The sequence below is a fragment of the Nannospalax galili genome, unplaced genomic scaffold (genome assembly GCF_000622305.1).
Source record: "Nannospalax galili isolate Female #2095 unplaced genomic scaffold, S.galili_v1.0 scaffold1134, whole genome shotgun sequence".
NCBI classification, from domain to species: Eukaryota; Metazoa; Chordata; class Mammalia; order Rodentia; family Spalacidae; genus Nannospalax; species Nannospalax galili.
In genome coordinates this window covers 27,108-43,250 of record NW_008333784.1, presented here as the reverse complement: position 1 = coordinate 43,250, position 16,143 = coordinate 27,108, and the positions used below count along the sequence as shown (strand labels likewise).

Sequence of the window (16,143 nt, the reverse complement as noted above, 5' to 3'; positions counted from 1 at the left end):
GGTGCTGGCAAAACTGGATCTCCACTTGTAGAAGAATGAAACTAAACCCCTATCTTTCACCCTGCACAAAAGTCAATTCCAAATGGATGAAAGACCTCAATGTAAAGCCTAAAACTCTGAAACTGTTAGATGAAAACTTTAGGAAACACCTACAAGATATAGGTGCAGGAAAGGATTTCTAAACCAGACATCAATTGCACAGGAAACAAGGGCAAGAATTAGCAAATGGGACATCATTAAACTAAAAGCCTTCTGTACATCAAAGGAGACAACCAGGGAAGCGAACAGAAAACCCACAGAATTGGAGAAAATCTTCACCAGCGACACATCTGACAGAGGTTTAACATCTAGAATATATAACGAACTCAAAAAACAAGGAATCAAGACAAGAAGTAACCCAATTAAAAGATGGGCTAAGGATCTGAACAGAGACTTCTAAAAAGATGAAGTAAAGATGGCTATGAAGCATCTTAAAAGATGTTCAACATCACTAATAATTAGGGAACTACACCAAAAAAAAAAAAACACTTTAAGATTTCACCTCACCCCAGTCAGACTGGCTAAGAGCAAGAGAACAAATGATACCAAATGTTGGAGAGGATGTGGGGAAAGGGGAACACTCATCCACTGGTGGTGGGGCTGAAAACTTGTTCAACCCCTATGCAAAGCAGTGTGGAGAACTACTAAAAACTACAAATGAACCTACCATTTGACCCAGTTATACCACTCTTTGGCATATACCCAAAGAACTCATCCTATTGTAGGGATACTTGTACATCCATGTTTATTGCTGCTCTTTTCACAATAGCTAAGAGATGGAAGCAACCTAAATGTCCCTCAGTTGATGAGTGGATAATGAAAATGTGGTTCATTTATATGATGGAGTTTCACTCAGCAGTAAAGAAAGATGAAATCATGAAATTTGCAGGTAAATGTGTGGAATTAGAAACTATTATACTAAGTGAAGTATCACAGACTCAGAAAACAAATTGGCGTTATGTTCTCCCTCATACGTGGATCCTAGAACCAAATCCTGATAAGTGAGTATGTATCCAGACATAACTACAGGAACCAGGATAATGGAAAGGAAACAGGGAGGTAAAGGAAAAGAAAGAACTTGAAAGAGAAGAACAGTAGGAAATGGGCATTAATAAGGGAGATATGGCTAAAAATTGGGATAGTTTAAGGGAGGGGGGAGGGAAAGGTATACAAGGAACCTAGGGGATAAAGGGTACAAAGGAACTCAAGAGAGGTAGGACCATAGGAGAAGGATCTTATTAAAGGAGAAAGAGGGAAAATGGGGGGACCTTAATTGGAGAAACCATGATTGAGCTGTGAGACAATGAGAGAGATAAATAATGCCTAGCTAGTTTTAAAAACCAGAGGGAGCCATATCTCCCTACAATTGGTTTTTGTCCAAGATTTATCTACATGGCACACAGTAATTAAAAGTACCAGACTGGTGGAATTAACCTTCATGGATGTTTAACAGACATACTTTGAGGCCTATAATAATTTGGTCAGAGGGACATAAAGGACAGTTTTTGCTCTGTGCCCTCCTAGATCAACTAGTTCCAGGGGACTATGAGCATCTCTCAAAATGTCCTGCAATTGTGTTGGGTCACCTGTCCTCTTGATCAAGGAGGCCATCGAGACCCCACCAGATGGACTGGAACCAGTGTCCAGTCTACAAAGAGGGGAATCATTTCCTCCATGCTTCCAAGCTAAGTGAACCATGGTTGAGGAGGAACTTTGACTTATCTTCACGTAGGCAGAACTGGTAAAAGAAAGAAGCCAGGGTATCCTCCCAAGCCCATTTGACCCCCGAGGAACAGATCCTCAAATGACCTTAAGAATAAAAATTGGTTTATCTGGGCCAACTGTATGGCCTTAAACACCCAAAAGGAAAGTACAACCAAATATTAAAGGGCCCAATATAATTTTTTAAGAGTCCATATGTATGGACTATATAACAAGCTACAATGCCAGATAGGAGATACTGCCTTTTGAATTGTTGGCCAGGGTGGCCAAAGGGATTCTCAGATAGTAACCCAGCATAGAACTGGGAAAATGAACAACAGACCCCAATTTTATCTAAAGGAATTTTGACAACTGATTGCTGCTAGATGAGGAACAGCTGACCTTCCTAAAACAAAGACCTCTAGATGGGCTGACTAGATTCACCAGATGGACAAGTAGTAAGGAACGGCAAGGGGTGCCGACCACACAGAAGGTAGTAGCAGGGATAACAGAGTATAAGGGTTCTAGTGGGGGAAGGGAGGCTATGGGAAGGTACCATCTGGGAAGTGGGTGTATAGTTGAATAAGATGGTTTGGGTGTTCTGTGTAATATACGCACACCAAAAAAAAATTTTTTTTTAAAATGCATTATATTTGAGGAGGAACATAAAAGTTTACATCATGTTAATTAGTAGAGGTGATAAACATTACCATTGAAATCTACTCAAAGACTTTATAGACATACACAGGCACCAAGTATCCAAGTGCAACTGATTATCACTAGTAATAATCAGATACATACAGATTAGAGACGCTTGCACCAACATCTGTGTTAGTAGCAAGAACAAGGAGTCTTTCTGTAAGAAACATTTTAAAATAATATTTTAAAATGAAATGGAGCTCTTTTTTAGAGGTTAAAAACTCATTCAATTTTATGTATTACAGGGCTTATAATGAGTTCCATATTGTATAACTGTATTAATTCAACTGTGAACCTAAAAATTTACAGCCACTTTTGAAAGAGATGTAGTCTTGCTCTGGAGTGTGTTACTGAATATGTTAAAGTTGTAATGAAATGGTTCTTCTAGTCATGTGGTTATTAAACTTTTTAATTAAAAAAATAATTCTTCAAAGCATATAAATTTGCTCCTGAATAATTAGTACATGTGAAAAACATTACCATTGAAAGCTACCTGATGACTTTATATCCATGCTCAGATGCCAAGGAGCTCAGAAAGTAATTGACTGTGACTGGTAATAATCAGATACATAGAGATCAGAAACACATGTGCAAACATGTTAGTGTCAGTTGCATTAAAAATGAATTTTTCTGTATGAAACTCTGTATTTTAATAATGAAATGGAGATCTTTTTTAAAGGTTAAAACCTCACTTAAGGTTATGTCTTGTACGGTTTATACTGAGTACGATATTGTGTAACTGTGTTAATTCAACTGTAAACCTAAAAATTTACAGTTAACTTTGAAAGACATGCATCTTAGCTCTGGAAATTGTTACTGAATATGTCAATGCTGTTGTAATTAAATGCTTCTTCTAAGTATGTGGTTATTAAATAAATAATTTGAAAAAAAAAGAGTAAAAGAAAACCTGGAGGAAACTTTGAGCTCTTAATTTTTACCAGACATTGTGAGATTTTAGGAAAAGCATACTCAACTTGAAAGAAAATAAAAAATCAGCCTTGGAACTGTAAAAAAAAATTAAGTATCAAAGTCTTAGTAATACAATATCTAGGAGAAGTAAACAAAACACAGAAAAATTGTTTTATTTCATTTAAAAGATTTCCAGTGAAGTAACTGAGGCCATACAGGTTTGCTGAGATGCTCTTGAGGGAAGGTTGGTGATAATAACTGGGAGTCATAGGGAGATATTTCAGTAAAATAATAATCCAGCCCCGAATCTACCTCAAGTCATTGCATGTGCCACATGGGTGATCCTGCAATGACTGCCACTAGCCAGACCACACCTGTAAAACTGTGACAATCATCAGAACATGGCTTAGCTAGGTGAAATGCAGTTATTCCTGACCATACTGGCTTCCTGTCCTCAGTACACCCAGCTATATAAAACCAGCTAAATTCTTACAGCAAAAATAACTTGTTATTTCTTTCATGTGGTATTTTAGTAAAATGTTTTGCTTTAGGTTAACACATCATACATACTATATCATAATACTACACCCTTGACTATTCAGTTATTACAAGTTTAGACCATTGCGAAGCATATTAAGATTTAAGTGCTCAATGATAATTACTTCAAAAGAAAATGTATCTATTTTACTGTGCTAGACTTTAGGACGTTGCTTCAAATTCATCATTTATTATGAGACAGCAAGCTGAGAATCTAGAGTTACCTCAAGCAAAATTCTGAAGAGGGCAGAATTCGTCTTTGCCAGCCATCTGCAGGGCTCCACTCTGCCTCTGAATGTGCACCGACGATGAGCCCATCTCTGGACAACATTCCTTTGCTTCTCTCAAACGTCAGCATCTCCTGTTCTGTATCAGAATCTACCTGCTCTTGTACACTCAAAGCCCTCTTACCTTGGGGCCAGATCAGTGCTAATGTGGAAATGCCACCAGTGGGTTATGATTTAAGACTGTCCAAAATGATACATTTTCAGTGCTAGGGTAGGCCTAAAGGAGAAATGGTATGGGATAGAAGTAAATACAGGGAGGACCAAAGCCCTCAAATTATAATGCTTACACATAAAGAAAAAACTATCCTTCAACTGTTCAAATATGATTTTATTTTATAATGAAGAATGGTATTAACTGTAATTGGTATATCAACAGCCTCACTTAATCTTACAGTTTGAATCTGAAATGTGCCCAAAAGGCTCAACAGACTTGATTGTCAGTTGATGGGCTTTTGAGAAGGATGGGATCATGACGGTTCTAACTCCATGAATGGATTAGTCCATTGATGAATTCATAGATGAATGACTACTAGGAAGTGGGATTTGATTGGAGGAAGTAGGTCACTGGGGAATGTCCTTGCAAGGTGTATCTTGCCCTTAGAAAGCTCCTTTCTGTCTCTTCCTGCAGTCTGCTATGAGATGAGCCACTTTGCTGTGGCACATGCTCCTGCCTGACTTTCTGCTTCACCATTCAAGGATTCAGAAGCAGCAGAGCCAAGTGTTTATGCCAGATATTTTGTCAAGTGACAAAAAGTGACTCACATACCTAGCATTGTGAAAGACTTTTGCTTGGTGTACTGCCACTTCATTTTAAAAGGATTAATGAGTCCCTGGTGCTTCTCAATGGCAATGCAGGTCATAGTGAGGATTTCTGTCACAATAGCGGTAAACTGGATGAATGATACCATCTTGCAGATGAAGGCACCTGCAGCAAGGAAACAGACCATGTCATACATCAGAAAGTGTTAGCATCTCATCTGTCTCTTTAAAATGTTACAACTCATTAATTCTGAGCACCTGCTCAAAAGCTTCAGGACTACAACTCTATTACAGAATTATTAAAGATGTCTACATTGGTTTCTGTTTTCTCTCTTACTGGGTTTTTAACTTGCTAAAGGCTATGTTGCTATATATAATAAGACAATGGGAGAAACAAACCAGCATTTAGCAATTGATAACAGATAGGAAAAAAGTTCATGTGAGTAGTTCAGTATAGTGGTATACACCTGTAATCCCAGGACATAGGAGGCCAAGGCAGAGGAGGATCAAGAGAATTTGAGTACAGCCTGGATTACATGGCAAAACCCTGCCTCAAAAACCACCAACATAAAAATCCATGAGACCATTGTTTGGGATCTCAAAGTCAGAATGAAATGGTCTCCTGGGATATAAGCAACAGATGAATCTTTGACCTGCTTCCCTTTGAGTTCTCTGTGAAATTTATAACAAAGGTATAATTCTCACCAAAAGTTCAATTTTAATCTTTTTGGTGTGCACATGCTGCACATGTGTGTATACATATTTTCATGTGTGTGAGTGCTGGTGTGCACATGCCATGGTACCCATGTGTAGGTCAGAGGACAACCTTCAACCTTGGGTGTTGGTGCTCAACATCTACCTTATTTGAGGCTGACTAGCCTTGGAGCATCCAGAGAGTCTCCTGTCTCTGCCTACCATCTGTCCATAGGAGTGCTGGGATTACAGATGCATGTTAGTGAATCCAAATTTTACATGGGTCCTGGGGGTTTAAACTCAGTTTCTCACGCTTGTACAGCAAGTGCTTTGCCCACTGAGCAATCTCCCCCTCCCAAAATTCAGATTGCTTCTTTTATTTTTATTCTTAGATTGTCTAATCCAACTTTATATGTGGGCTAAATCATTTACCATTATAATTTAAACTGATTTTACTTTCTCTAATGTGAAGGTCTCTAGTTGTGGACAGCACACATACCTCATTTTGTTTATATACTTCTTTACCTTTAAATAATTTACCACTGTTCTTAAATGTTTTTATCTATTCCCATCACCATCTAAATCTGTGAGCCCTGGTTGGGCATTTATGTTCTTGAATCCATCCTGTTCATTGTTTCCCAATTAATTAATTATCCTTGGATATCAGAGAACCAGAAACTCAGAATAAAAAAAGCATTGGGAAAGACTTGAAGGCCCTAGAGTCCAAGTTCATACCAAAAGCAGAAAGTGTCTGATCCTCTTCCATAAATGCTCAGCTTAGTCCCTCCAGAGGCAGCTTCCTCACTTGCATGCCCACACCTGAGGCCCTTGTATAGTATTTCTGTCTTTCTGGAAACTTCTTCCTAAACCGATTCCCTCACCTGGTGTTCTAGTTTGTTTCTCCATTGCTATGACAAAAATACTCTGACCAATACCAATTTGGGGAGGAAAGGGTTTATTCAGCTTACATCTCCCGGGTCACAGTTCATTAGGGAGCCCAAGGTAGGAACTCAGGGCAGGAACTGGAGGCAGGAGCTGGAACACAGGCCATGGAGGAACACTGCTTACTGGCTTGCTCCACTAGCCCATGCTCAACCTGCTTTCTTATACAACATAGGCCCACCTGCCCAGGGATGGCACCAACCATAGTGGGCTCAGCTCTCCTACATCACTCCATAATCAAGAAGATGCCCCACAGACATGGCTACAGGCCAGTCCGATGGAGACAATTCACCATTTTGAGGCTCCCTCTACCCCAGGTGTGTCAAGTTGACAACTAAAGCTATCCAGCACACCTTGTTCCCTTAAGTATTTACTTAAGTGTCACTATGAAGATTAATTTTATGTGTCAGTTTCACTGAGATAAAATAATACTCAGAGAGCTCATTAACCATTCTTTCTAGTTGTGTCTGTGGATATGTCTCTGGAAGAAATATTTCTATCCATAGACTGACAGAGATGTGCTCTCACCAGTGCAGATAGACAACATCCAATTTCCTGAGTGTGCACAAAAAACAAAACAAAACAAAAAACAAAAAACAAACAAACATGGAAAGAGGGCAAGTTTGTCCTCTGGAATCTTTATCCCCCTTATACATCAGCATTCTGATTCTCAGTCCTTTAAGTTTAGACTAAAACTGTATATACCACCAGCTTTCTTGGGCCTCCAATTTGCAGATAAAAGATCATGGAATGTCTCAGCCTTTGTGATGGTGAGAATCAATGGTATTAGTTACTTTTCTGTGGCTATGATAAGACATCATGACCAAGGGAATTCATAAAGGAAGAGTTTATTTGTGCTTACAGTTCCAGGGAAGTGTCTGTAATGGATGAGGGATGCAAGGAGGCAGGAGGTGACTGGAGTAGAAAGCAGAGTGCTCACATTTTCATGTAAGCAGAGGAAACAAAGCTACAGGAAGTCCTACAAGACTTAAATACTCTTAAAGCCAGCCCTGCAATGACATTCTTCCTCCAGCAAGTCTGCACCTCCTTACACCTCCTAAAACAGCGCCACCAACTGGAGACAAAATGTCCAAATACTTGGAGCCTATCGGGGACATTCTCATTAAAAGCACCGCACCAGTCTCTCAAAATAAACCTCTTTCTTTTTCTGTCTGTTCTATTGATTCTGTTTATCTGGAGAACTATGACTAATACAGTCACCTTCTCAATGAGGCCAACTACTATAATAACCATGTTTTAAATGGCAGCCCAATCCCATTTCAATTTAATCTTGTTGCATCATTTGAAATTTTTTATAACTTTAACATATTGATATGTTTATGACCTATATAATGATGGATATATTACTGAGTTTATTATTTATTGAAATCATCCCTACCCCTAGTAGAATGTAAACAACCCCGAAGCAAGATTTTAGTCTATTTTCTTCACTGATACATTCTCAAAATTTAGAATGGCATTCTGTAAGCCTTCAATAAATATTTGAGTTTAAGAATATAAATGACTGGGGAACTCTTCACCTCCAAAGGCCTCCCATCCAATTTTGGAGGCCCTATTTTTTTAAAATTGCTTTTCAATCCCAACTATTTCTCATTTTGTTTTCAGAGTCTTGGCACTAGCCAACAGTCATTCTAATGCCCATGTGTGTTCCCTTAGGTATTTGTCATCCCTAAAGGCTTTCTTGTCCAACTGTCTCAAGTATTCTTCAGCTGATATGCTTTTCAGCCCTTCAGTCCACTGGACCTTGCTGATAGAAATCTACGATGCTTGGGGGCTAGAGAGACGGCTCAGTGGTTAAGAACACCAGCTGGTTATTCTTGCAGAAGACCTGGGTTTGAATCCCAGCACACACATGGCAGTGAACAACTCTCCGTAACTCCAGGTCCAGGGGATCCGACAGCCTCTTCTGTAGTCTGCGGGCATTGCACAACATGGGTGTACTTACCTACATTCAGGCAATACACTCATACACATAAAATAAAAATAATAAATAAATATTTAATTTAAAAAATCTACTATGCTTACACTGTGGACAGGCCAAGGCAGAAACTGGGACTCTTGCTTCCTTACATTGACCACCTTCTTCTGCAACTATATATGAAATTGACATGTACCTTTTGTGCTAGACTTTTCGAATGGCTGGTTTGCATTGAACTTTAAATCACCTTGAAATGAGCCGGATCAGCTTAATAGAAGTTTAACTCAGGATTCCCTTATCTCCTCTGCCTGCTCAGGGGAAAGGTATGCGGTCATCCATCACTCTAGAAACTGCTCCTTTCGTATCCATTTGGAACTCCAAAACACTCAAGAGTCAGTCTACTCACACTCCCTGTTCCAGTTTCCCAACTTTGATCAACCCTAATCACCACCATAGCCTTCCTTGTTTAGAAAGGTAGTATAGCTGCCACGGGTGGCAATTTCCTTTGAAATTCCAGTGTTTGAATACTTATTACACTACAGTGAATTAGCTTACCTCACATCTTGTTTTGGATATAATGCTTTAATAAATTAACTGTCAATAATTCTTAATCCTATTTTGTAAAGTTTTAATTGAAATGTTAATCAATTGTTTTCTATTATTTCAGTTCAATTGTTTATTAAAATATTGGACAGTTCAAGGTTAAAGGAATACTAGAATTTTTTTTAATGAAATGGACCTAAGGGTATCACCAATATATTTTTTAAATTACTTCATTTTTTTAGTAGTGTGTGTGTGTGTGTGTGTGTGTGTATACATGCAAGAGGACAACTTTTGGGAGTTGGCTCTCTCCCATCTTGATGAGGCAGGATCTCTCCTTGTTTCTGCCATGCTTCATATATCAGGCTAGCTGGCCATCAACTTTCCAAACAATCTTCATTTCTGCCTCACATCTCAAATAGGAGTGCTAAGATTACACATGTGTACCACTACACTTGACTGCTTTACATGTGTTCTGGGGATCAAACTCATTGTTAGGCTTGTATGGCAACTACAAGTCCATTAATAGTATTTTAAATGTCCAAAAGTTAAAGAATTTTTGTTGCAATGTTCATTGCAGTGTTATCCCATTATAAAGGCATTGTTTTTGTCTGTTACGATCAGCTGGAACAAGCATCACCTGAGTTCCTGACCTCAGGATGCACTCTCATTCTGATTTATCCGGTTGATTGGAGAATCTGAACCTTAGTCTCATCTTTTATAAGGGATGGTTAATAACACCCTCCAACATAGGACCAATGCATTTATTAAGATGATATAAATAGATGGTGTGCCTTTTAATGAATGGCAGGTTTTTCATTTGGGGCCAGCAAGATTGAAAGAACTGGGGTAAACTTGATATATTTGGGGCTGATACATTATTTTTGACTAAGCTATTAAAAACTACATTAACAGCCTTATTTCTCAGGGAAAGATGCTGTAATTTATAAGATATAAATAATGTGGCATGTCTATATGGCTATTTATGGACAGAATGAAGGATGGATCCGGGTCATCTTCATTTACTGACATCACTATTTTCACGTAGCCATGCTATGTGACAGTTTTCTTTCCTACAATGTGCGCATGCCATCTCTTTAAAACTCCATTTGAGAATTTTGCACCAAACTTTAGTTCTGTAATTGTCACTACACCCTTGTAATAAGTCCAGGAGCACTGTCTCTACTTCTGACATTGCCCAATGAAAACATTGTAAACATTCTTGATGGTGGCTTCTTGATCACGGTGGCAAGTTGTCTCAGTGCTGGAGGACACAGTTTATTAAAATATAATTGTGAGTTCTTTCAGGAATATGAAGATTCTCTTTTGCTTGTCTACTCACCTATCTTGACTTTTTAAACTGAAGGATTGTCTTTCAAGGCCCATAAAACTGAAAAACAATTGACACTAGTTTTGGTGATCAGGAGGTATAGTTTAAACTCTGGATTCATCCTCAGCACCCCAAAAGAAAAAGAAAGAGGCTTGTTTTCTCTCAATCCCTCATTAAGCCTTTGTTATCAACTTTCCCTTTTTTATTCACCTGTTCTAATAATCCCTGAGGCTTGAGGCTCTTCTGTCAACCTCTGCACTTCTCAAGGTAAGTTAAGTAGGCCTAAGCTATTTTGTAACAATGTGTCATTTATAGCATTTCTTTTCATAAGCAGCTTTTCAAACTGGGATAACCGTGAAATCCCTGTATTAGACTGTATATCCTTGGGATGTCCTTTCCTTTTGTTCCTTTTATGATTTATGTGATTTTAATATGAGTTTCTTCTTAAAGCCTACCTGGAATGGATACTTCTCCTCTCTTGATTATTTAGCATCCACTTGCATTTCTTCTAATGGCAAGTCAGTTTCCTTCTAAAATATTAGCTCACCTCACTGTAGGCTGGTCAGAATATAGGCCCACTTAAGGTAGGTGAGGTGAGATCCTTCCTCAAACTGAGGAGTAACAACAGGTTAAGGGGATTTGAGGTGGTGTAGTCCTATGGTACCAGGTCATGAATTTTCACAGATCTCTACTTTCAGTACTGCTGGTGACGTTTGAGGGCCTTTGGGGAATTCACTGTTTTTGCTGCATACTGAAGCTGTGGGCTCCCAGTTGTTGTGGAAAATCTTGTGACTGATTTTGCCTTTTGCCTTACATACCTATCATGCTGGAATGCATTGTTTCCTGTTTCTTATCAGAGAGAAAACTATGTAAGTCACATGGTTTCCAGGAATCTGAAACTTAGAGAAATTGAAACTTATCATGCTATAGGGCATCTGGCCCACTAGATTGTAATAGGATACTAGTCTGCTATGCTAATAAGGTATCCCATATGCTGTGTTATGATTGGACTATTTCCCTATATAAGCCCATATTTTCCTGCAATAATGCAGATAACTGAACCTGGTTTCCTGCATCTGAATGTGGCAACACTGGTGCAGACTCCTCACCAGCCCTTGTGTCCAGACCAGATGACTGATTGGAGGAACTGAGAAAGCAGGAGAGTGACCATAGCCAGAGGAGAGCAGCCACAGCCGGCGACCACAGCTGACACCCAAATGTGGGGCTGGGACCCCCTCCCCACAGAGCTGTAACACCTTGGGCTCCCAATGCCCCCTTTCTTGATGCTCTTCCCGAGGTTGCTCAAACCTTCTCCTTTCCTTGTTTTGCAATCTTGTGGTCTCTTGTATTGATAACTGAAGATTCAATGAGCTAGGCATTGACATTTCTATTGACCTTGGGTCTCATCTTAATTTTCTTCAGCCTCTTCATTTCCTTTCTATCCTACCTTGGTAAAGAGGAGAACTTCAAGAATCATGGTCTCGGGCTACAGTTCATGCATTTTCTGTCTCACTGGTCTGCCTCGTTCTTTTCACCGTGGTTGTCAGCACCTTCCATCACTATTCCCTAAACAGGTTGATGCCAATAGGTTCACAACACTGGTAAGGTGGGAACTCTTGCCTGAGGGAGGCCTTACCAATCCTTCATTCTTTTTCCAATTTCACTATTCTAATTCTGCAGATAAATTGTATGAAGGAACCTTGTGACCCAGGTAGTATCTACAATTGTTAAGCTTGGCAGTCTGATAGTTCTTTGAAATGGAACTCCAGTAGAACCTGAAAATTTGCTGCATCCACCCCCTATTTTTCATCAATAACATCAAACTCCATCATATCTCCATCTCCTAAAGTACATAACAAACTCCTGGCCATTCTTATTAGTCTGGCATACTAATATATAATCACGGGTGTCGTTCCTTCCTGCTAAAACTGTATTCCTTTGTTACACTAAAACATTTGTTGCTAAATTTCCTTCCTATCCTAGTGGGAGGCAGCACCTATGCGAAGCCATCCAGCTACCCATTCCCTACAGGATGCCTTTGGTGGCAGGCATAAAGTGGCTATCACTGACAGTTGTGGACTCTGGATAGCTTCTGGGTCTTTGCACCACTGTGCACAACTAAAGGAATGCACATGTGGGGCTGGTGAGATGGCTCAGTGGTTGAGAACACTGGATGTTCTTGCAGAAGACCTGGGTTCGAATCCCAGCACCCACATGGCAGCTAACAACTGTCTGTAACTCCAGTTCCAGGGGATCTGACAGCCTCATCTGTCCTCCATGGGCATTGCAAGTCATGGGTGCACTTACCTACATGCAGGTAACACATGCATACACATAAAAATAATAAAATATTTTTTTAAAAAAATAGGAGCAGCACAGCTCCTCCTTGGTGGTAACTAGGTCTGTGGTCCAGTATACTTGCTGATGGTCTTTTTGATTCCTCCTTGGTGGTAACTAGGTCTGTGGTCCAGTATACTTGCTGATGGTCTCTTTGATTGGCTCTGCTACTACCAAATTGCTTATTTTTATTAATTTATAGTACCTTGTGCTTTTCTTTAGTTGTTCTCTTTGTAGGCCTTAAAAAGTAAAGAAACATAAAATTCAGGCAATTGTATGTACCAAATACAAATAAAATTTAATTTACATACAGCAACCTGAAGTTGTAATTAATTTACTTAGCTTAATCATAACTGTTATAGGCTATGTATGATACAATAATTTTCAACAAAAGGGATTGGAAAGAAACTTGAGGAAAAACCATGCTATTCTTATCACAACCAAGAATTAAGTTTAGATGAAAATTTCTAATACCCAAAGAAAAAGAAAACATGATATTACTCGCATCCTTTGAAAGAAACATATGATATTTTTATTAAGGTCATTAACATCACAAGCACACTTTCTTGGCCACTAAAACTCACTGAGAAAAATATTACTTAAGGCCTCATGAAGGAAACCCTTTTAAATTAATGATAAGAGTTAGCTTTCTCGAAACATCCTGTGCAAATCCTATGCATTATTCTAAGTTCTGTATACATCCCAAACTCGTTTTACTACTCACCACAATATTATGAGGTAGGAAAGATATGTTTTATAAAGGCAAAGAAAGGTCAGTAAATTGCCCAAGCCCATATAGCTTGTCCATGGAAGACCCAGCATTCAGTTACATGAATTTTTGCTTCAGAACATGTATTTCACATCCCTCCATGTGTTATTAAGTGATATAACAGCAGATTAATATACACTATCATTCACTTTCTTTTTATAAATATCACATGAAAATCGCAAATATTCTTGAAAAATAAAAATCTTTATGCCTACTCAATTTTGAAACCAAACTTTCAGTATGTCAAAGATTTACTTTTTTCTAAAAAAATTCATCAACAGATACCATTCAGCTATTCAAGTGTCGGTTTAAACTTTCAAGAAATAATATGTGTCAATGACATTAGTGGTGTAAGGGAAAAAGATCTCTATATATTAGAGTTTTATAATCCCAAAGTTATCACTTCATCTGGATTGTCAACATTTTTTGAACATTAATGAAATCTTCCCTCTTTACTCAGACTCTGTACAACTATCAAGTTAATACAATTTATATTTTAGAGTATTTTAAAATCATAGATACTAGTTACGAGAATCCATAAAGAATGGCAGAATTCTATGCAGAATTGTCTGTCTGAATGCTTTTCATTACAGAATTTAAAGAACTCCATGCCTGATGGTTTAATTTTCGGTCATCATCTGCACATCAATTACATTAGGATATTTCATGCCGATACCAATTCACAATCACCCAATCCCCTTTCAAAATAGAATATCTAAGGATGCTTAATTAATCATAATAGTTAACTAACTATAAATACTCCAACATAATGTATCAAATTTTCTAATACTTGGAAATACTAACAATTATTTTAACATATTGAGCTTTAGCTTGATTAAAAGGCTCTTAAGATTTAATAAAATACTTGTATCCTTATCTACTGGATCATTTTGAAAAGCATGCAAACACACTCCACAACATTCATTTCAAAAGGAAAAAAGTTCATGTTCTTTTTCAGTTACTATCTACTACTCTAATGCTTCTCTGAGTAAAAATTTCCTAAGGAGTTGTCTATTGTGTATCTTCTATAGTCAAGCTTTCATAACTACTTATTAAAGTTGCTGCTTGTCAGAGAGATGTGGAAAATGTTAATGTACTGTCTTTTCTATAAAAGGAGTAAATGAAGCAAAGTACCATCTTTAAGAAATTTGTAAAAACACCATCTTTCAAAACTCCCTGTCAGCACTTTTTCTAAGATTAAAGCTGGTATTTAAGGTTTCCACTGCTCATAAAAGCTGCACTTTCTTTATCAGCTGCACTGCTTTGAGTTAGCCAACCATGTAAGACTTCTTAGGTTGAGATCCAACTACTCAGAGTGAGGCATAGGCCTCCTTTGCATTAGGAATCAAAACCCAATGAGACTTCCACTGGCTGTGCTTGCCTGCTGGATATAGAGCAGCTTTACGCATGTCTGCAAAGGTAAAATTTTTTGCTTTGCAAAAATTCTTTGGATTCTATGGTCATTTTCTTGGGACCCAAGGGTCATTACTAACAGCGACTTTTCCTCATCCTATTCGCTCTTTCAGCATCATTGGTAAAATGGAGTATCCTCTTGGTTTGAGTAAAGATTTCATAATCTATTTTATTTCCATAAAAAGTAATTGCCAATAATATTCTTCTATGAAGAAATAAAAAATTTACAGTTTTTATCTTCTTTCTCCGTGTAGCTCACATAGAATGCAACTGTCACTCACCTTCAGCACAGCACTGGTGTCAGATGTCAACTTCTCAAAACATGGCCTAATCACAGATTGTCTGGGAGGACAGTTTTGATTTTCACTTTTCTTTACTTCTGTACAATGCATGGCAGGTTGACTCCTTTAAAAGATTCACAAAAGGCAGTGTTTTCTAGTAATTCTACTGACCAATGTTAAAAGAAAGAGCCTGACAGGGTGATAGGAACATACGTTACTAGGGGGGAGGTGAGAAAGTGGGAGTGTTCAGCTTAGAGGAGAGGGAGGGAGGAAGGGAGGGATATGCAAGGGGCCACGGGGAGGCAGGAGAGGCAAAATGGTGGGAGGTGGGAGTTTTTGGAAGGACAGTAGGGATAATGGGGGTGCTGGGACTGGGGAAGGAGGAGGGAGGCCAGATGGGAGGAAAAAGAGTAGAGTTGAATGAAACTTGGGGGTCTAGGAAATCCAGAGGGGACTATGATGCCCTCAAAACCCCATGAGAAATGCACATATAGTTTCTGAACATTAATGCATATGTATCCCTGGGAGGTGTTTGGCAAGGAACACAGTGCCAGACAGAAGAGACCTCCCTTTGAGTGGTTGTTGAGGGTGATCCAGGAGACTCCCAAAATAACACAGGCTATTGCCAAACCTCTTGATTATTTCCCAGAACTAGCAGGTAAGACCCTACAGCCAAAGACAGGGCATACTTCAGATACAGGACTTGAAACAATGGAACAGGAAGTAACCGGGAAACCTTCTAACTGAAGTTTCGCTATCATAATGCTAGATGATGATATGCAAACTGTCAAGGAAGGAAAACAATCAATGGCCCAACCCAGCCCTTAACCTAATAACCATAATGACCAGCATGGCAAACTACCTCTATTGGTGCAGTAGTGGCACTGTTATCTGGGAGGTAATCAGCAACTATCTAATTGGACCTACAGTCCTCTCAATGGGAGTGGCACTCTAAACTCAGCCAAATA

The 16,143-nt window shown here is 38.7% G+C and overlaps 1 pseudogene; it reads right to left on the bottom strand.

The window, feature by feature from the left end:
* The window catches only part of LOC108490611, a 14,163-nt pseudogene extending 7,633 nt beyond the window's left edge, over positions 1-6,530 (bottom strand).
* Between the last annotated feature and the right edge of the window lie 9,613 nt (positions 6,531-16,143).